Genomic DNA, 24,043 nt, shown 5'->3' on the forward strand with positions numbered 1-24,043 from the left:
AATAAGTTATTAAGCTTATGAGTGAATATTCCTTTATTCAAGAAAGATAAAATAGCTAATAGTCTCTATTTTTTAAAGGGACTTTACCCAAACTCTAACAATGGAATCTTTAAATGGTCCTCTTATACTGGCAGGCCAGGGGTCAAAGGATGGTGGTTTGGGATGCAATCTGGGAACATTGGTGGAGGGAGGTAAACCCTGGTGGTGAGAATGGCCCTGATTAAGTGTATGTGTGGCATCCAACTATGAAGGACTTTGTAAGTTACAATATTTTCAATAAAATAAAACAAAATAAAGGTATTTAGCATACTATTGATTTTTAACTATCATTTTATTTTTATTTTATTTTATTTATTTTGGGGGGTTAGTCTCACTTGGAGGTGTTTGGTTATTAATATTGGCTTTGTTTTTAGGGCTCATTCCTGGTAGACTCGGGGGACCATATGCAATGCTGGGGATCAAATCCGGGTTTGTCCTAGGTCGGCCATGAGCAAGGCAAACACCCTACCGCTGTGCAATTGCTCTGGCCCCCATTTATAATGTATTAAAAAAAATCTCAAAATTGAAGAAAGGATAGCAATGCTTTCAAAATCAGAGGACATTTAAACTATAGAAAATACTACTAAAATGTTGTGTAATAAGTCTTAAAATGAGGATATAAAATAAATAATTTGTGAAGATTCGAATTAAATCACTAAACAGTAGTTACTGCTATATTTTATAAAACTCTATGTCTTTTACTTCCAGCAAGAATAAATTTTTGAGCAAGATAGTTTTTATATGTGTCAATATGTTTATTGGCTTCTTGCCAGAAAACAATAATGTTTAAATTCATCCTTGGATCAAAATTAGTTCTTTTCAATGGTTCATATGGAAATTAGGGATAGAAACAAAAGACTAAAAAGAAAATACCTTAAAGGAAAAAAGTCAATAATTTTGGGTCCTCAGGGGAAACTCACATGAGCACATCTATTGTTAAATAAAGGGCTTTTGTTTGACCTTTGATTTTCTATGTTAGCTAAAAGATTTTCTTTCCTTCTCTTTTTCTCCAAAATGTTCACCTATACTCTCCTCATAGCTTACTTATTTTGCTCTTTGGCCTCTTTTAGTGAGTATTTCAAAATTATACATATTCAAATTGCTTCATATTTCCCAGTATGTTTTTCCCTATAACCAACTGATAAGAGACTTAATTCTGGAGATTGTAACTTTCTAGCAAATTACACTTGCAGTCCTCCTACACTCCACAGAAATTGTTGTTTGTTCTAATTTGCCATCATTATTTATTACCCACAGTGTGAACTCTTCTTCTATTCAGAAATATAAAAGTTTGGTTTATGATTTGCTCCAAAACAATATACAATGAATATGTCTGATATTTGGGTGATGAAATGAAGATAAGTCTAGAGAGTATGTAAATGTGTAAATGTGCATATATGCATATGTGTCAGCTGGGTTCTGTTTGCAGAGGAGTGTATAAAATTATCATATTTGGAAATTATTACTATGAATACAATTTAACTCTTTTAAATTACAGGTTATTTCTATTATCTACTGGAATCTGAATCTGAATTAATTTAGAAACAAATAGTCACAATGTTATAGATTTCTTAATATATACTGATATTACTTTTATATTTTTAATATTTACTGATATAACTAATGTTTACTAATAATTTTAATATTTGGACGATTAGGACTTTATCTAGATTCCATTGTATAAAAGCAAGTTGAAATCAATTAGAGTTAAATCCTCAAAGAATTTCTTTATATCACAAGTTTCTTTCATATTCTTTTCTGTAAAAAATTAAACTGAAGTCTTCATTTCTTCTGAGGTTGAGCAGATATTGGATCCAGCATATCTCTTGCATCACCAACCAGTAAGTAGACTATGTTACATTCCCAGCAATACTCCAAATCTCAATGCAATAAGCTCCTATCAATTTGATGAGGCAGACAGCTAGTCTTTTTCAGATACCACACTCCAATTATTTCTGGCAGGGGGTTCTGATATATAATCAGAGCTGCTGTCTAAAGCACTGCAGTATCTCAACTCAGAATTTTTAAGTTTCACTATTTCGGTTTCTTGGCCTCTGTAGATCAACTGTAATAAGTTCCTTATTTTGCTAAAATATTGATGATCACAGTGCTATGAAGCAAAACTTTGTGTTTCTCTTAATTCAACTGTTGGAATGTCAATGCTGATGGTATTAAGAGATGGGGAATTTTGCAGATAACTAGGTCTTGAGGATGAAACTCTTATGAATGGCAAAGGAGGCAGCTTTTCCACTCTGGTCTGTGTGTGACAACAAGGAAGATTGTCTTTTATACAACAGGAGGCTGCCTCACATGCGGGCACTTTGATCCTGTAATAAAATCTTGTTTATATGTCAATGGGATTACGGCTTTATTTTATATAAGCCTTAAATTACTAAGATACAAAGCTCTTTGGTTAGCACTAGAGAGAGTAGTGAAAACCATTATTCTCTTTTAGCACATTCGTGCCAAGAAGTAGTTTCTTATAGCCTAGTTTGGAATCTATAGTGAAATGTTTAGTTCCATTATTAATATTGTGACTATCAATGTTGTGGAAGCATGAAAATAACAGTTACAGGATAAAATATCCCAAATATTACATCCCAATATTTTCTCTAAGTAATTCTACTTATGGTCTGCCAAATAATATTTATTTATGGATGAGTAAAGAATTTTTGATAATTAAAATTACTATAATTTACTTAAATTATTACTATTTAATATGTAAATATATTATGTCTAATAATATATTAAGAAGATTAAATATATACTATTAAATTTGTTTCTAGTCTTTTATTCACTGATGATTTTCTTTTAGTAACAGTAATTCTATTTTCTTAAACTAACTCTGTAATAGTACCAGCCAAAAAGGTTCATACAATTTAATCCCAATACTACAATACATTCAAGTCTTTTTACCATAAAGATATCTAGGAGTTTCCTGTATGTTAAGAAAGCTGACTACACATCGTACTTTAAGATTTCCAACTATTTAAAGAGTGTCATTACAAATATGGGAAAGTACTGTCTACTTGAGTTTTATCTCAAAACAATGTATTCATTATATTATCTTTTTATATAAAAGGCACTAAATATCTCCTATCAGTAGGAATTTTGTAAAAGAAGTTGTGTGCATCTGTATCCAACCTGCTCCATACACTCTATCGTTGAAAGGTATGTATACCAAGCCATGCTATATCATAGGTACAATGGCTATGCAGCTGAAACTAGCTATCTCTACAGTAAGCCAAGTCACTGTTCAGCTGAAGCCAAGCCAATTGCATCAACATCCACAGCAGCCTTGTTGACAGTGGCCCACCTTCACCACTCAACCTTGGAACTCTGCAGATACACCAAACCAATCAAAACTCCCAGGGATTTTCCCACTCTGTCCCCATCCCAACCTTTATATATTTCAAGAAGTCCTTGCAGTTGAAGTCATGCCCCCCAAATGTGGCAATATCAACCATTGAGCTTGAAATTACAGGGTTACAGAACTGAAAATAGTTTTTTAGTATTGTTATCTCAGTAGGACCACACTAATTTAGATAACTATGTGAATATAATGCCACTTTATATTCAGAAACAAACAAATAGAATCCACTAGTATAAAATCACAAAGCAAATCTTTGGGCAATGACCTCATTGCTGGATAATTTTCACATATTTTTATTACTGTACTTTAAAAATAATTTTATTTCTATTTACCTGTAAATAAGCAACATAACTATTATTTTATACCCAAACATGGTTTGGTGTGGGTGGGATTCTCGGGGCAAGGTGGAGGGAATTGTACATTGGTGGTGGGAATAGTTTTAGATATGTTTTATGAATCATACGTTATACATGGTCTTTAAGTGAGAAATTTATAAAGAAAATAAGAAGAAATGTCAGGGAAATTTGTTAGTTAAAATGCATAAGTAAGGTAGTTTGGTAAAAAATAAACACACTGCTTGTGAGCATAAAGATCACTGGCTTTACTGGGGTGATTGGGAGCTTTGATTTGATGGAGAAAATATGTATTTACAGGGAATGCATTTTAAAAATAAAGATGAAAAGATTCTTGGTTATTCAACAGGGAACAACAGAAGGTAAGTAGGGATTTAAGGATACTGAATTCTTATAAATATGCAAGATGGATTAGAGATGAGTATGTAGGGATTAGAGTGAGAAAAGTCAACAGTTACTTTGCAATAATCATAAGCCTAGGTTATTATGGTGATATGGGAAAGAAAAGGAGAGCACAAATCTGAAAGACAGTTCAAAGGAGAAAATGACAGGATGCAATGACAGATTGAATACTAGGTTTGAATGAGAGGGAAGAGTAAAAGATAGTCTCGAAGAATGGTGATACCAGTGACAGAATCAACATAGCACTACAAACTGACAACTCAACGATCAAAGTGACATACTGCTTGTGCCATATGTCTAAAAGCTCTTCATCAGAGATACAAAACTGAAAGTAAAGTTGTCTCTTGATTTTTCTCTCTCAGGAGTATATGGGCAAATGATGGACTTTACAAAAAGGAGTCCTCTAAAGTACTAGCTGATGTGACCTCACATGTCATGCGAAATTAAAGACCCACAGAGTGAGGGTCAGCTCTGATGTCTACACCATTTAGAACTGCAAATAGACATCACATTTCTCTTTGTGAAGTTTCATTCAGGTCACATATAACTCATAATAAAACATCAAATGTTAATACTTGGTAGGCCCTCCATAAAGATTTGTTGAACTGGAGTGAGGATAAGTGGATTAACAACAAGTCAGCATGGAGCAGGTCTAACTCTGTGTTACTACTGCACAGTATGCAATCTGAGTAAAGAATGGATGACTTTAATAAATCACAAACCCAACATCCAATTAGGCAAAAATGGGGTGACCTCTTCTGAAATTCTGGTGTAAAATACATTGCAATAACTATATATAAAATAGAGAAACCCATTGTAACTAAAATTTACTAAAACGACTAGATTTGGCTAAAGGATCTTGTACAGAAAAACACACTAAGAACATTGAGAAATTATTAAATAACTTAAGAAAATACCAAAGTAGATCCAGAGTGAGTTCTCTTCCCTGTACTTCGACTCAGGCTGTACATTAATAGGTCTTAGTGATCAGTGCAATTCCTTCAGTAAACCAAAGTTACTCCATTCCAAAGTTTCCAATATCAAAATCAAACACTTGTCTTAAAAAAACAAACCAACAAAAACATTTGTGATTTCTAAGTATAAAGAACCAATGAAAATTTGGAGGCAGTGTTTCAATGAGAGAAAGAAACAGGAGAGATAATATGAAAAGAAAAACAAGACATAATATGAGGGCCTGCATGCTTATTACTTTAACTAAGTTTCTTATATTTTCTATGGCAAAGAATACCATTTGTAAAATCATCATAAAATAGAATCGCTATTTTTTTAACAATGTTTCTATTCTGAGTAAAATAAGCAGGAATGGTGCCTTTTATATTTTAACCTGACAAAAATATTTTTTGCATGAGGCAAGAAGGTGTTAAGAACTCTTCTGCTGAAAGAAAAAGTAAGATACAGCTGATCAAATTCTGAGTAAGACCCTAGTTTTATTTTAAGAAAAAAAAAACACTATTCCTGGCAATGGTTGGTTGTCAGAAGATAGAAAGAAAATTATATACTTTGAAAATAAAATAAATCTGTTTCTTTATGGTTGGTAAACCTAGAATTCCCCATCCCTCTTTTTTTTCTTTTGAATATGGTACTTATGATTTACTCCTCGATTTTTGCTCAAGGATAAGATCTGGTATCAGAAATAGAAATGGTGATAGTTCTGTGCAAGGCAAGTGCCTCAACTATTGCAGTATCTCTTCTGATCAAGTCTAGAAACCACCCAAGAGAGAAACTTTCTATCACAATTCGGTGTGTTATTCCCTCCCTCCCTCCCCCTCCCTCCCTCCCTTCCCTTCTTCACTCCTCCCATCCTCCTCCCTCCCTCCCTCCCCTTCTCCACTCCTCCCATCCTCCTCCCTCCTTTTCTCCACTCCTCCCATCCTCCTCCCTCCCTCCCCTTCTCCACTCCTCACATCCTCCTCCCTCCCTCCCATCCTCCTCCCTCCCTCCCCTTCTCCACTCCTCCCATCCTCCTTCCTCCTTCCCTTCCTCCCTTCCTCTCTCCCTTTCTCCCATCCTCCTCCCTCCCTCCCCTTCGCCACTCCTCCTATCCTCCTCCCTCCCTCCTTCCCTCCCTCCCTCCCTCCTTCCTTCCTCCTTCCCTCCTTCCTTCCTTCCTTCCTTCCTTCTTTCCTTCCTTCCTTCCCTCCTTCCTTCCTTCCTTCCTTCTTTCCTTCCTTCCTTCCTTCCTTCCTTCCTTCCTTCCCTCCCTCCCTCCCTCCCCCTCCCTCCCTCCCTTCCCTTCTCCACTCCTCCCATCCTCCTCCCTCCCTCCCTCCTTTTCTCCACTCCTCCCATCCTCCTCCCTCCCTCCCATCCTCCTCCCTCCCTCCCCTTCTCCACTCCTCCCATCCTCCTTCCTCCTTCCCTTCCTCCCTTCCTCTCTCCCTTCCTCCCATCCTCCTCCCTCCCTCCCCTTCGCCACTCCTCCCATCCTCCTCCCTCCCTCCTTCCCTCCCTCCCTCCCTCCTTCCTTCCTCCTTCCCTCCTTCCTTCCTTCCTTCCTTCCTTCCTTCCTTCCTTCCTTCCTTCTTTCCTTCCTTCCTTCCCTCCTTCCTTCCTTCCTTCCTTCTTTCCTTCCTTCCTTCCTTCCTTCCTTCCTTCCTTCCTTCCTTCCCTCCCTCCCTCCCTCCCCCTCCCTCCCTCCCTTCCCTTCTCCACTCCTCCCATCCTCCTCCCTCCCTCCCTCCTTTTCTCCACTCCTCCCATCCTCCTCCCTCCCTCCCATCCTCCTCCCTCCCTCCCCTTCTCCACTCCTCCCATCCTCCTTCCTCCTTCCCTTCCTCCCTTCCTCTCTCCCTTCCTCCCATCCTCCTCCCTCCCTCCCCTTCGCCACTCCTCCCATCCTCCTCCCTCCCTCCTTCTCTCCTTCCCTCCCTCCCTCCCTCCTTCCTTCCTCCTTCCCTCCTTCCCTCCTTCCTTCCTTCCTTCCTTCCTTCCTTCCTTCCTTCCTTCCTTCCTTCCTTCCCTCCCTCCCTCCCTCCCTCCCTCCCTCGCTCCCTCCCTCTCTCATTCTTTCTCTTGTTATTTTAATGAGCTGGATTCAATGAAGAAGAAAACAAAGCTGTATGCAATATAAATAACAAATGCCATTTTGAATTCGTAACTCCAATATGCTAGCATTGGATGTGATTTCTTATTCTGCCTCTGGAAAACTACAAGGCCCCTTTGTTATTTTGCTTACCTTGTATTATACTTGATGTTATTAAACAGTAGCACTATCTAAATACTGTTTTCTACAGAGTGAATTGAAAAACACCTGACTTCAAATCCTATTGTATATGTATTTTGAAAAATAGTTTTGAATTTTTATATGCATTTTCCCTTCAATGCACAATGATTTTACTCTAATGTATAACTAAATTTGGATGCTTCCAATTAGACTGACTACCATGTGTACCTTGCCTTGCTTGTCCTAAATTATTCATAATAATAATAATAATTATAATTAATTATAATTTATTTAGAGTTGTTTCTAAACTCAAAGATTTTTCTTATATAATTGCATAATGGTGTCAAGCACAGTAGCAAACATATGGTAGCCTCTTTTTTTTTTTTTTTTTTTTGGTTTTTGGGCCACACCCAGTAACGCTCAGGGGTTACTCCTGGCTATGTGCTCAGAAGTTGCTCCTGGCTTGGGGGACCATATGGGACACCGGGGGATCGAACCACGGTCCGTCCAAGGTTAGCGCAGGCAAGGCAGGCACCTTACCTTTAGCGCCACCGCCCGGCCCCATATGGTAGCCTCTTAATAAAGGTTTGTGGAAAATATATACAAGTTTATATCAGTTTGGATTTTGGCCTATCTTCTTACAATGTTAATAAAATAAATGGCTTGTATTTGAAAGTGATATCACATCCACTATATTAAATTTTATTCATAAAAATTAAATCATACCATTAAGATTTTGTTTAGAAATAAGAAGAGATTTATATTAGCTCTTCATTAATGTTAATTAGCCTGGTTTCTTCTAGCAGGAGATAAAGGCATAAGGTCATATACCTTGAGAGTAAATATTGGGACATAGCATTGCTATGTTTAACAGAACCTCACAACTGCTTCTCGGCCTTTTGGCTAAGATCAAGTGTAGAACCTCATAATAGCTGAACAATTAATAATATCTACTAAAATTACTTTAAGATTCTAGGGCATAATCCAAATTTAACCATTATTACTGCTATATAAAAATACCCAAATGTACCAGCTATTAATTTTGGCTAACAGGTGTATGTTATAATTCTGGACATCTGGATAATTTTGCTAATTAGGACCACATCTGACTGATTTTAGTAAGGATCTCATGGTCTTCACATAATAGCTTGGCACTTGCCAGCTCTATCTTTATTTCATTTCTTCTTTGTGTGAAATTCTGAAGTTTTAGTGAAACTTTGTTGATTAAAGAAAATAATTTGGGTATCTCTTCTGTCATGCCTAAAGTTTACCATTTTAATTACAAACAACCTGCATTCATGAAAATGGTTTGTTTAACCTTTAATTTCCTTTTCTAAAACTTCCCTTTTCTCTGAAACTGACATAGACATGATAGTATAACATAAAGTCTCTTGAACAGGAATTGAACTTGGGTTTGTCCCAGATCGGCTGCACGCAAGCAGATGCCCTACCATTGTGCTAATGCTCTGGCCCCAGTATTATTGACTTTTGAGTTAAAAACTGAAAATGAAGGGCCAGAGAGATAGCACAGTGGCGTTTGCCTTGCAAGCAGCCGATCCAGGAATTCCGGTATCCATATGTCCCCCGTGCCTGCCAGGAGCTATTTCTGAGCAGATAGCCAGGAGTAACCCCTGAGCACCGCCGGGTGTGGCCCAAAAATCAAAAACAAAACAAAAACTCAAAATGAGAGAATCTAAGATTTGTTTGCCTTACATAAGCAATTATAAAAAATTACTGAAATGTCATGTGAAATTGCTTTATCATCCTGCTATATGTTTTTGTTTAGCTTTATTATTCATTATTCACAAATTTTTCTATATTTTTAATATACTTATTATTATGTAAATATGTAAGAACTAAATATACATAATTGTGAAACAGAAAAACTTATATTTATATTTTCTTTTTTTTTTTTTGTTTTTGGGCCACACCCTGTGACGTTCAGGGGTTACTCCTGGCTATGCGCTCAGAAGTTGCTCCTGGCTTCTTGGGGGACCATATGGGACTCCGGGGGATCGAACCGCGGTCCGCCCTAGGCTAGCGCAGGCAAGGCAGGCACCTTACCTCCAGCGCCACCGCCCGGCCCCCTATATTTTCACTAATAAGAAGTTTATCTTTTGAAAGAGAACTGAAATACTACACTATTATAATTGTATTATATAAATGTATTATATTATAATTGAGAAAACAATTCAAGCTGATGAAACATTATTTCTCTGGTACATGTCAAATGTTCTAAGGAAAAAATTTGAACGAGAGATTCAGTTTTCAAAGAGAAAATTTCTATTTGATAACACTCCTGCTTAAACAAACATTGTTACACCTATATTTTTGCCCCAATTTAAATTGATGTGCATCTACAACATTTTAACACAGTGTCCCTACTATTGAACTTCGAAAAAGCACACTTCAACCAAGCTTGATTCCTTCTCTGTGATCAAGTTTTGTTTCTGAGAAAAGGAAACTTTCAACATCAGATCCATGACTCACTTTGCAGAGGTATATAGCTAACTGTAGTTAGCAACTTTTCACAAAAAGAAAGGAAAGAAAGGCAGTGATGAATGAAAATATGTCAGAGTTGTATCTCATTGTACTCAGCAAAACTTATCATTTAGTTTTCTGCAGAACTTACTCTCTATTAGTATGTTAAACCAAATGTCTTTTTCCTCTCATTTTCCACATCTAACAATGCTAATTAATAAACAATCTGTGGTTAACAATTTTAAGTAGTATTTGATCCTTTTATGGTACTACATATTAGAGATTTAATTTAATTTAGAGAAAAAAATAATAATCTTATAGAAGTATATATACATGCATATCATATATACAGGGATGTATGCATATTTATTTGTTGCTTATATCATTTTTGTTCTTATCATGAGTTTTATTAAGTGGATATATATTAATTACACATTTTGCATAAAAATTTGCATAAAAATTTCAAAGTTGTCTCACTGATAAGTATAGAAAATAAGGTTAAAAATCAGATTTCTTTTGGTCCAGATATTATCTTTTTGGGGGCCGGAGTGGTAGCACAGTGGTAGGGCATCTGCCTTGCACACGGATGACCCAGAACGGACCTGTGTTCAATCCCTGGTGTCTCATATGGTTCCCCAAGCCAGAAGCGATTTCTGAGTGCATAGCCAGGAGTAACCCCTGAGCATCACTGGTGTGGCCCCCAAACAAAACAAAATAAACAAACAAAAAACAGATATTATCTTTAATTAAATTATTGCTGCTGGGGCCAGAGAGATAGCATGGAAGTAAGGCATTTGCCTTGCATGCAAAATGACGGTGGTTCGAATCCTGGCATTCCATATGATCCCCGGAGCCTGCCAAAAGCGATTTCTGAGTGAAGAGCCAGGAGTAACCCCTGAGCCCTGCCAGATGTGACCCAAGAACCAAAAGCCAAATAAAAAAAAAATTATTGCTTCTTGGGTCTGAAAAGATAACACAGAAGTTATGTCATTTGCCTTGCAAGTAGCTGACTAGGATTTGATCTCTGGATTTACATAATGCCTGATAAATTACAGGCATGATCCCTTATCACAGTGCCCCTGAACGTCACTGAATATATCCCTCATATAAAAAACAAACAAACAAACATTGAAGTACATGATACTTCTCCCTCACTAATACAAATTAATGCAGTTGAGTGCCCGCACTTGGGTTAATCACAGGGGTCAGCACATCTAAAGTGCAATGGATTAGCCTGGTCCTGGAAAACCACTTTCCCAATCATGGTAATATTCAATAGGAATTAATACCCATTAAAAAACTGTAAGACAAGCTTTATGAAATAGATATTAAAACTATTTCAAATTACTCATAATTGAATAGTCATTCATCTACTTAGAAAAATATTAAAATATCTCATGTAGTTCCTTCATTTATTTGACTAAATCAATAGAAAAGATACTATTAAAAGTAATTGGACTTAATTCTCCTTAAAATTCTGAATAGAAAAGATGGCTAAATAAGATATACAGGATTTGGACCAGAGCAATAGTACAGACTGGAGAGAAATTGACTTATATGAGGCAGACCTGCTTCCGTCTCCAGCACCTCTTATTGTTCTACAGTCCCAGGAATGATCTTTAAATTCTGATAAGAATGAGACCAGAGCACTGCTAAGTGTGACCCAATAGAATCGTCAAATATTTATAGTTTTTATTTTGTACACACTTTATATATTCTATGTAATATACTATATGTCTGCCTTATATTAAATATAATAATAAAATATGTGATTTTAACAGAACTTAGTTTACAGCTTTTCCTTCTTTTAATGACAACAGAAAATATTTAAAATACATATTTAGAAAAAGGTTATATGAAAATTATCAGTGTGTTTTTTAGAGACAAGTATTCAAAAGAAAATCAATATGGAGGGCTGGAGCATTAGCACAGGAGTAGGGCATTTGCCTTGCACTGGTCTGACCCAGGACAAAACTGGGTTCGACTCCTGGCATCCTATATGGTCCCCAAGCCAGGACCGATTTCTGAATGTATGATCAGGAGTAACCACTGTGCATCGCAGGGTATGGCCCCAAACCAAAAACAAAAGAAATAAATAAAAATAAAAATAAAAAACAATATGGATGATAAAATTGCCCAATAGTTATATATCAAAAGGAATAGCCCTTTCAATCACATAACTAAAATGAATAAGTGACAAAAATAATTATGTACACATGATTACATATATTTGTGTATCTGTGTAGACTTTTGAGAATTTTTATAACACTTTTAACAAATCCTTATAAAATAGTGCATTCATGCATAAATAAAAACTCATTAGTGAAAAACTATTAACACCATGCAAAGCACTGTAAGTTTTTATAAAATTAGAATAATTGATATGTTAGGATACTGAGAAGCCATTTGAAGAATGCATAGGTCATAACAGAAGGTGGGTTCTAGTCTGCTGATGAGCTAACATGAAATAGAAAAGACATATTATGAGTCCTTGACAGTGAATATGAAGTGTTTTGTTTCATTCAATGCAGTGTTGAACTCTACTCTGTTAACATCTTCATAAATGATCTGCCGTTGGTTGTTCATCACATTAATTAAATTCTCAGATAAGAGAGACTATCAAGCAATGAGATAGCATATTATAGTACAAAAAGCCTAAGAATTGCTGAATATTAATCAAATGATATTCAATCTTGAATTCCAAAGACCAGTATTTGATTAAAAATTAGATGCAATAAAAATTGAAGTAAAATTAAAACTGGTTTCAATAAAGAAATGTTTCCAAAAGCTAATATGAATGTGATTTAATATTCTGTAATGAAGTTTGAGAAAATACAAGCTATTTTGTTAAAATTACATATGAATATGGACTTTTCATAGAAACTTTGCCTAAAAATATCCCAGTGATTGACCACATTGAGAAAGTAGAAATGTTATTGATAACTTGTATTGAAACCTTATATTTTATTTTACCTTTATACCAATAAAAGAAAATAAATGAATAAGATAAAAGAAGGAAGAGGTCTTATGAGGAATCTACAAACATAAAAGTTTGATGAAAAATTAGATATGTCATGTTAATTTTTTACAAACTCTTCAAACGATCAAACTTCCTAAATATTACAAATTAAATTAACAGAAAAATCAAGATAAAATAAAAGGTTCAACTTAGAATAAGAGTCACAATTTTATCATTATTTATCATTACTTAATTATTTAAGTAGATTACAATTCTTTTCCCTTAAAGAATCTATTTTCTTGTTTCTGAAGAAATCTGATGTTTCTGGTGGAAATATATTCAGGAAGCATCCTTTAAAGTGCTTCTTTTGCAATAATCCTAGAGACTTCACATTTTTATTCTTTGTAGGATATGCTTAAATTCCAGTTATATAATTGCAACTTTACAAAGTAAGTATTCTATTTTGAGGTATTTTTTTATAGTGGAGAGAGTTCTTCTTTACTAGTATTAGAATAATGGCAACAGAACATTGCTGCAGGTGACAATGTAAAATAGATACCCCAAAAAAGAACATAATAACACTTTTCCATTTTTAGTAAATGTGATTATGTTCATTGTTTCAAGAGCAGATTTCTCTTTTTTCCTGTAAATATAATTCCTGGAAGAATTTGCTGTATGGAAGCACTGTGGAAATATCTGTTTTATTTTCTTTCTGACAACTTATTTAAATGATTCAAGAAAAATTAATTATCTGATCAAATTTATTTTAAATCTTGCAAATATGTTGATAGCTTTTCTATTTGAAATTAATTAAATATGTTAAATTTAAGGTTTTGTGTGTTGTAATGTAACTCTCGAGGAATTATTTGCTATTTTATTTATTTTTATTTTGGGGTGCCTAATTTACCCATGCTGGATGTCTATTGCCAGCTCAGTGTTGGGGAACAGTGAGTACAATCTCTCAACACTGCTTGGGAGACTATGTATGCAATTCAGGGAATAAAATTCAGGCCTCCAGTATGCATAGAATGTGCTTATCTCATTAAACTCTCTCTAGTACTTGGTCTGCATAGTGAAGATATCAAATAAGGAAATTCAGTTGTTATTGAGATCCATTTAAAAATTGTCTCATTCAGACCTGAAGTGGTGGCACAGCAGTAAGGCACCAGGGGATCGATTCAGAGATTGATTCAGAGATTCTATGGGGGTAATGAAAGATTAACATTTGAGTATTTATTCTGAGAAAATAAAGTTTCCTCTAAAATACAGGTATGTCTTAAGGTATGAACAAAACTAAAGACTAGAATTTTTTAACGAAGAATTCTGTCAGCACATAGGAGTATGTTGAAACACAGCATAGATGGTCCTTGGTTCTCTAGTGAGTTACACAGCTCCAAAAAATTAGTAGGCTCTAGCCTCCATAATTATATGATTCAAATCATTAAGCAATGTGGATATTATATGTGTCCATCTGTTATATATATCTATGGTATGAACATATTTAAAACTGAGTGTATAGGACCAAGATATATTACAATGTTTAGGGTGCAAACCTACCATGCTCCAATTCATGTTTTATTCCTGGAACTACACGATCCTCTGAGTATCGGGTGGGAAACCAAAGCCTTTTTGGGTTGGAATGGACAGACTGGGTAGCCCTATAACCACAGAATCTAACCCTTGGGCCTTGCCATTAAACCATCAGCAAATTCTCTATCTTAACTTAGGAAGCTGATATGAAGTCTATAGACTGACTTTTCATGGCCAATAAATAGTATTTACAAATACAATGCAGTGTTACCAATCTAATATGAAATGACCCTATTATCACTGATGAAATGGAAGATTGTATCAATTTTTTCAATCCCACTAATATTGCTATTTCTAAAACTAAACTTGTTGAGGCAAATTTCTACCTTTTTAATTAATAAAGTTATTTTATATTTTTAAAGGAAAAGTTATGGAAGTGCCTCAGGTGTCACATGAAATCCATCCAAATGGCAAATGAATGTCATTAGAGTGCCCATTATGAAACTCACAAAGATTAAAGAGGCTATCCATACCCAAAGACAGCTACTGACATCAGTTTTCAGACAGGAGAAATATCCTATTTGTAGAAGAATGTCAGGGAAAGGGTTGTACAATTGCTCAGACAAACGAACTCTCTAATACGTGGAGAGAAATAGACTTAGCTATGGAAATAGAACATTAAAGAAAAAAGTAAACCAATAAAAACAACAAAAGAACTTGCAATTTTGGGAAATCTAAAATAAGCCCATTTCCCATTATGCATTAAAAGAATAGGAATAGGGGCTACTGACTCCTGTTAACTGAAATAGATGCAAACAGTGACTTCAGTAGTTAGAGGCTGAATAAAGCATGCTTACCAGCAGGTTTGTCAAAGGCAGTTTCCTATTTTCTCCATTTTCCTAGAGTTAGAAGGACTTCAATTCAAAACAAAATAGGTTCAAAAACTAATGTCACCTCCTTTTATTACAAGAGACAGTCAATAACCATTAGAACAAGAAAAACAATTGTAATAATTTTAAAGGCAAAAAGGACAATAGTTGCCTTCATGAGACAGTGAAATCCAAAGCCCTATCTAAAGCAGACTATTTTTAAAATATAGATTATAATTGGGGATTTGAAAATTTTGAAATAGCTCTACTTTTTTACATCACTGTTATGTTAATTAAAATACAAACAAAGCACATGAGATGCATTATCTACTAGAAACAGAACACTCCATTAATTCAATATTCTAGAGTAATCTTAACATGTCTAATTGACAGAAAATGTAAAGCTTATAATGTGTGCATGTGATAGACTACTTTTATTGGGTGGATAATATTTAACAGCTTCTTTCCTATATTTGTTTCTGTTCTCCAGAAAGTCAGGCTATCATTCTTTTAATTGAACTGGGAAGGGAGGGATAGAGGGTATGTCAGACTTCTCCCACTGATGAGTGTCACATCCAATTGCCACCCTTACCAGAGGGAATGAAACTAGGTTAAAGGGACAGCTTCTGTATTTTTAAAAATTACCTGCCATGTATTTTTTCCCCAAATGTCAGGTGGTGGCCTCTATTAGAAGTAAACCATTAATCAAACTAATGAGAACTATGGATGGAACCATCCCTTAACAAAGACATAATGCCTCAATGGGAAAAAGAGTAGAACGGAAGAATTTTATGAAGTAAGCCTTTCATCATAAATATATTGGGTTCGAGTCACATCTCAGAGTGTGCAAATAAAGGCCTACTGATCCTTAGAATAGTTTAATGTTCCCCAAAGGAAAAATGGTATATTACTGAATTAAAATCTGTCTAGTTATGGCAAAAATATACTTGCTTTACAATTTACATTTTCAAAATAATTCTTAATGATTTAAACCTCATCAGTAATTCTCAGGTTTTGAAGCTGCTGAAGAGGGAGAACGTATATTTAGGCAAATAAAATCTTGTAATCAGTATTAATCTACTGCTTTTCTTTGATTCTTTTGTACATTTCTAAATTACTGAGTTATTGTGCCTTTATGCTAAATCTTAACAAACAAGAACAACATGCAAATTGGGTATATTTTCTTTAACATCTGATAAAAATTAATTCTTTATCCTGACGTTCCAAAAATCCATGGTGAATTTAACAAATGAAAGTAAATAGGACACTAATCCAGAGAGACTGGCCAGGATTAGAACTTTTCTGACTGGACTAGTCATTAGGACAGACATTCTCTGTCCCAGAGGTAAAGATTTATCATTTACCTCAAACACAATCTCTACTAGAGTTCATAATTGAACTCTATATCTATATCTATATCTATATATATTATATATATATGATTTTTCATTGTTTAAGGTTTTGGAGATGACAAGAGAATTATTGATCATATTTAGTAAAAATATACATTAATTTACTTTCATGATTATCCCTGTTGAATATCAGAGTTTAGCATATACAGAGAGATACAGTACACCAAAACAGTTCAGATATTACATGTTTTCTAAAAAAAAAAAAAAAGGAACTAAAGACTAAAATTGGACATTGGCCACTTTTACCTGCCTTTCTATCACTTTCTTTCATCTGATTGTGCTCAAGAATCATTGATGGTGGTTCTCAGGGGACAGATTAGAGTGTCAGGGCTCAAACGGAGGTGATTAATGGGCAAGGAAGGTTCTTTGCACGTTCTTTCTCACCTGCACATTTTTAACTACACCCAAACCCTAGATCTCAACAATTTGACATATATTACTGTCCAGCTGCTTATTTGTACATATATATATATACATTATATCCTTAGCTCATGCTCAGCTCTCCAAAGTTAATTCATCTTTCTTATTTTTTATATTATTAGACTTCACTACTGTTGCCAAACAAAAGTCTTCAGTTTTCACTAGACTGTGTGACCTATCTGATTAAAATTCCAAATCAATAAAACTAAGGTTAAGGTCATGTTGCTTTAGTGGGGAATACAGGCTCAGTATTTCTCCTCTGACAATTGACTATTTGGTAGGAGCAGTTCTTAATTGTACTGCATAATATACTTTTCAACAGCCTACTTAGGAACATCCTCTGCAATAAAAACCATAGTTGTTGCTAAGTGAATCAATGTTTATTTAATAACATAGTGTTTATATGTTATTTAAATATATTCAATATTTGGGGTAAAATTATGGAATTTATTTATAAATGCTTATAGCTTTGATTTTATGATATTATTTTTCCTTTGAAAACATGGTGAAGACAAGAGTACAGTGCGAAAAGTTATCATCATGTCATGTTCAGAATCTATAATTAAAATATGGGACATCTAGAGAAATGTAAAGTAATTTCCTATCTGGGAATGTCATAGGTGATCCAAACTGTGATCCAAACATTGTTATTTAGAAATGTATAATATCTCCATGCTGGGGTAGTAAAGACAGAGATTCCCCTGTTTGCTGAGTGTAGAAAATTCTCATTTGACACAAAGGTTCAGAAAGGATATGACCACTCCTGATGGTTTCAAGATGAACAGCTGTTTCTGATGAATCTCTGAAAGTGCTGAGTTGGGCTATTGGAGTAGTGAAGGGAGTTTTCCTAACAGATAGCTTTGGCTATCTACATGACAGCAAAGGAATATTTTGGCAGGAGACTACATAACACAGCAGGAGACCCTGGTTTGAACAAAATGTTTTTATGCAATATGTTACCCAGGGAAATGATTTGCATAGTGACACTACCGCCCACACATAAGCTCCAGTTTATTTTCTAACCAAATAGCGTTTTGTTTTCTTCCTAATACTTTACAAAGGTATTTTAAGTCATTCTTTTAAGCAATTCAATAAATGGCTTTGGTTGTTTACATTGAACCAACCAAGATTTTTAAAGCACTGCTTGCCAAATGGTATACTGAATAAAACAAACGGGCATTTCTTTAAAAAATATAATTTTTGCTCTCAATTATTATTTTTACTACTTATAGGAACAGGTTTTGCCTAGAATTGAGAAATAAATGCAACTCTATAATTCATATATTTCTAATTCCCCTTAACAAGATTTTATTAAACTCCCACTCTAAGCCATGGCCTTGACAAGATTACAATATGCTAATCTTGTTTAGAGTAAAAAAGAAGATATATATATATATAATAAGATTCTTAATATAATGTTGATGAAAGATATACAGGTATAAAATATGGTAGATAAGTAGAGAATGAGATTACTTTGGTGAAAAATAGTAATGTTTCAACAAAAGGGGTATTTGCATTATTTTTAAAATAAGTTAACTAGTCAATTATCTTTTCTCTTATTAATTATATATCAAGGTGAGAAAATATATAATAGATTTAACCTCTTTTCACTCTAAATTCTTTCACTCTACAAATTCTGTGAAGTCAGCTAAGTCATGTAATTCACTTTTCACCCTTGTAAAATGAGCATAAAATCAGCTCCATTCTCACAGGTTCTTGGGAGGATAAAAGTCTTCATTACAAATTGGAGCTTAGATTTCCCTAAAATGTCCAGCTATGAGTTTTCCAAGATATCTAAATTAGGATTTTTCAATATATACTCTTTGAAATGTTGAGTTAAGATTCTTTTAAACCCTGTGAGTTTTTAAAGTTAGAGTTATTATTACCTGGAACATTGAGGAGTTGCTAGATTTAGAGTCATACACAGAAATAGCCATTTTAAAGGGACAACTCATTTTATGGCATAGTAACATTAGAGAAAGGTTCTGCATAGGAAATTCATTCAATCCTCATCATGTGACACTACCATCTCCCGCCTTGATATCTTAGCGTAGGGTATAAACCTTCATTTTGTCTTATGAACTCCAATACCTACAGCCATCTATACCTTTACATTTTCTCCTATTACATATCTTTTTTTTTTTTGGTGGGGGGAAACACCCTGTGATGCTCCTTGCTACGCGCTCAGAAATCGCTCCTGGCTTTGGGGACCATATAGGATGCCGGGGGGTTCGAACCAAGGTCCTTCCTAGATCGGCTGCCTGCAAGGCTAACATGCTATCGCTCCATATGTGAGTTGCTAAACTTCTAAATTATCTATCATGCAGCTACTCTTAAACTTTCAACCTCTCTAATAATGTTGTAAGCTTCTAAATAGGTATCATAATTGCTGATTCTCTAGTTATGGCAGAGAGTAAACACTAAGTATAATTCCAATAAATACAGGTAAGATATAAATGTTTAATGATAAAGAGAGATAGCATGGAGGTAAGGCGTGTGTCTTGCGTGCAGAAGGTTGGTGGTTCGAATCCCGGCATCCCATATAGTCCCCGAGCCTGCCAGGAGCGATTTCTGAGTGTAGAGCCAGGAGGAACCCTTGAGCGCTGCTGTATGTGGCCCAAACAAAACAAAACAAAACAAAACAAAACAAAACAAAACAAAATAAAACAAATAATAATAAAGAGATCACGGGGCCCAGCGATAGCTCATCGATAGGGCATTTGCTTGCACATGGCTGACCTAGGACCAACTGAGATTCGATCACCCCAGGGTTCCCTATGATCCTCCAAGTCAGGAGCCATCTGAGCGAGTAACCCGTGAGCGTCACAGGTTGTGGCCCAAAACAAACAAACAAAAATAATAATAATAAAGAGATCCCATTGAAAAGAAACACGGCTACACTTAGAGGGTTTAGAAATTTAATTGGTCTGTATCTATGGACCATAGTTTACAGATTAACACCTTGCTTTCAAAAACATCCATGAAGTGATGTATGCAAGCTATATATGCCTTGCATTTTGTTTTGTTCACACAATATCTTAAAAATGTAGACAATTTTTATAACCATTTCTTATTATTTTCTAATGTGTAGCATTCCAATAGAGAAGTGGTCAAATAGAACTAAACTTTTTTTTTCTGTTCCTTATTTTGAAGCCTAAATATATTGTTCTCTCTCCCTTGTAATTATCTTTAACTTTGCTTGGGAGAGCACTGGGATACCTCTAGAACTTTGTTCAGAATTGACTTTGGGTGGAGTCCAGGGTTCCATTTGGTGTCTTAGATAAAATCTTGGCCACCATCAGGGAAAATATTTGCTTTATTTGTTTGAGGTAACTCAATGGTTTTTCACTCTTTAGTATCTTAATACTACACAATTTGCTTATATTTATTTTAGTCTACCAATAAATTTTAGGCATTTAAATTTGTCAATTTTATAAAATGTGAGTCACAAATTATTGTATTTTTATAGTGGATGGTTTGACAGTTCTTTTTATAATATATTTCTTCAAATGCAGATTAGGAGAAGTACATGATTGGAAGAACTAAACAAGACTTTTTTTTATATAGTTTTGCAAGACAAATAGGTATCAATTTAATAAAGTATTTGCCAGAAAGTTATTTCAAAGGTGTACACAAAAGGATTTTCACAACTGCTTTGGGGAGACAAGAAGGTAAAAAAGATCAATGTCTTATAAAACTAGTAGAACTAGGATGAATTAAAATGTGATTAGAGATGACAAGTTTGGGGTTTGTAATATAATGCTGAATTTGTATATTTAAGCTTAAGGAATTTCACAGTGAGCCTGAAACATGCTAAAAATCTACACTGGCCATCAAAGATATTTGTAGATCTTAATCATTGACACTTAATTCAGGACAAGAATAGAATTAACTAGTAATGTAAGTCCCTCATATGGCAATTAGTGTGCCCTAAGAAAATGTATATTCAGTTAAATTCTAGGGAATATATATACACTTTTATCTATATTAAGAATTTTAGAATTTTTTAATATTACTATTAATTTTATGGTAATTTTTTATTCCCAAATTTATAGTATAATAATTTCTTGGGTATAACTAACTGTACTCTTGTTATTATTTCATGTGAAATTATGCCATACAAGAAATTATTGTGACTTTACTGAATAGTAATCTAAGAATTCTAAGCTATATTTAGGAATCCATTAAAATATATACATTGGTGTTAAAATTTTTATTGAAACAATTGTGTCATGTATAATGAAATAAAATCCCATCAAATTATGTTTCTGTCTTGAGAATTGTACAAGGTAGTTTACACACTTGAGATTTTATTCAGCCAGAGTAACTAAAGAGAGGCAAAAATGAGGAGCTACCACTAGAGAAAAGTGGGGTTAACTGGGCATATTTTTATTCTGTTTGATTCATTCCTCTGTGCCTCTGATTTATAGGTTTCCTGTTCACAACAGCCAATGCCAGAAAAGGGTCAAGAGACAGCCGAAGAAAGGAGACAAAAGAAGAAAAGAGGCAGTGGAAGAAAGGAGCTTTCTATTATCAAAAATCCAGGTTTCTTCACAAAAAGTAGCAAAAGTGGTCTGTGCTGAGACTTTGGGAAGGTTATATTTATGAGGCAGTACTCATTTTGGTTGTTAGCAATGCTGGGTGTCTATTTTAGGATGAATGTGTGAGTTCACAGGAAAAAAATGGAACAACCATAAAATGTGTAAAATAAATTACTACACTAGATATGAGACTAGTGGTTTTCAAGCTTTCATGCAAAAGAAAGAATAATTTTTAGTTGACATGATTGATTCTGTACACTAGTCAGTTGAAGATCTGATTTTTACTGACAATGCATTCTCTAAAAATAATCTAATGTTGCATATCTGCAACTTTAAGAAATTTGCTCCTTCCACTTTGGCCTTTTCCTAATCAATTTGTGAAAGGCTTTTTTTAGCCTCTAAACCCAATCTCAGGCCCTAATCCTCTTTGGAACATTTCCTAATCTCTTCAAAATATGTTAGGTGTCTTTTTTATATCTTTATTTCTATATTTAGCCTAGAAATTATCTCCCCTGTGAATGCTAGAATTGCCTTCTCTAAATATGTGTTTTCATATTCATATTTATATTCACAGAATCTAGTCTCATTCCTATATTAAGCTCTCAATCTATGTTGAATAGTTCAATGAATGACTTTTATGCATTCTCACATCTAGAAAATACCAAGTATATACATAAATAATAAACATAATAGACATAAAATGAAAAGATAAAAATGTCCAGTACATATAAATTTCATAAAGCAACTATCCAGTCAGATGACAATAAGAATTATTATTTTAAATAAATATAAAAAGTATAATAAAAATAAAAAGTATAACATCAAATGTACCTTAACACAAAGAAATACCAACATTGGCATATCACAACAGTACAAGGTCAGTTAATAAGTCTTTGTGAGTTTATCCTTTCTTTGACCTATAAGTTTTGGTGCTTGAATTTAAGTTCTGCCATACTTCTTATCGTTAAATACTCCCCAGTGAATATCAAGTTTAGGCATGTGGAGATTTCATAAATCACTTTCATTGCCCAAAGTCTCTTTAAAAAAATGTAACTCAGTTGTACATTTCCCCATATACAGTCTGTCAGGTCAAACTGCAACCCGTTTCATTTTCTTTCAATAAACTCAAATCCCTAACCTGCCAAGTTCCTCGTAAGGAAACGTGGCAATTAGAAGGCAAAACAACTTTTATTCAATCGATATGTATTTGCTGACAAATAAGTTTGTATAATCTCTAGTTTTCCCTGAAGGGACTTGAACAAACTTTATTTTTTTAATCTACTACTGAGGTTATTTAGAAGACCCTTAATAAAAAATTTTTTTTCTTTCAAAAAAGGAATAAATGTATCTGGAGGCCCTTTAGTCCTAGGAGAAAAGCCATTGATTTATGGAGCGGAAATCACCAAGCTTTCAGAGAGGAAGCTGCCACAGTCATTTAACTTCTAGAATAAAAACGAAAAGTACTTTAAAAGATATATGAATAGATATCTGGAACATTTTGAAAATTAATTTTAAAATTTTAATATTTAGACCTTGAATGTATAAGAACAATACATTTATAACTTCCAATTATTTTAATCATTCCTATTGTCACCCAAATTTTGACTTTGGACTATGAATTTTAACAAAGTCTTAAATTTAATAATGCTCTTTTAAGTTTGTCTTACAGTTTTAAAGTTCTTAATATATTTTAGAGAAAAAAAGATAATACTTGGTTATTACTAAATAAAAAATCTTTGTTTTAAAGATTATTAAGGGGGGAATTAGTGAAATTAACTTTACGAGAAAATGCTTAAGCTTACAAAATATATCTTGAATGACACAAGTTGATAATTTAATGCCTAAAGAAGTAATTAAAAGTCAAAAAAAAAATAAAAAACAACCAAAACCAAAAAAGGGGTCGGTGCAATAGCACAGTGGCAGGGTGTTTGCCTTGCACGCGGCTGACACAGAAAAGACCTGGGTTTGATCCCTGGCGTCCAATGTGGTTCCCTGAGCCAGGAGTGATTTCTGAGTTCATAGCCAGGAGTAATCAATCCTGAGAGTCACTGGGTGTGGCCCCCACCCAATACCCCCCAAGTACCCAAACAAACAAACAAACAAATAAGAAGTAATTAAAGACTTTGATTTCAATAAGCAAATATCTTATTTTTTTCCCAACTCATACCACACAGTCTTTCATACTCATACGTAAAGATGACTCTTTACAACTCTTTGTCTTGGAATATTGCATATATTGGAATGTATGACATTTTTTCAAGGTATATCACAAAAACAGTTATCTACCCCAAAAGTTCTCTAACAGAATATATATATATAAATATGAATAAAGAAATATGATTTTATTTAAAAAGCTATTTATAAAGAAAACACTCAACTTGGGGAATTATCCTAAGAAGCACTTTCACGAAAGTGGAAGATAGGAGTTTTTCTACAGTATATGGAAGCACACAATCACTAAACTGCTCCTGTTTCCTTAT

General features: G+C 34.3%; 1 protein-coding gene and 1 pseudogene across 1 annotated transcript in view; one reads left to right on the top strand and one right to left on the bottom strand.

Moving 5' to 3' along the window:
- Positions 1-24,043, bottom strand: part of NEGR1 (neuronal growth regulator 1) — a 919,240-nt gene that overhangs the window by 456,501 nt on the left and 438,696 nt on the right. The window lies entirely within an intron of this gene.
- LOC126008187 (uncharacterized) lies at positions 8,235-8,350 on the top strand (annotated as a pseudogene).

This window comes from Suncus etruscus, chromosome 4 (genome assembly GCF_024139225.1).
Source record: "Suncus etruscus isolate mSunEtr1 chromosome 4, mSunEtr1.pri.cur, whole genome shotgun sequence".
In the NCBI taxonomy this organism is placed as follows: domain Eukaryota; kingdom Metazoa; phylum Chordata; class Mammalia; order Eulipotyphla; family Soricidae; genus Suncus; species Suncus etruscus.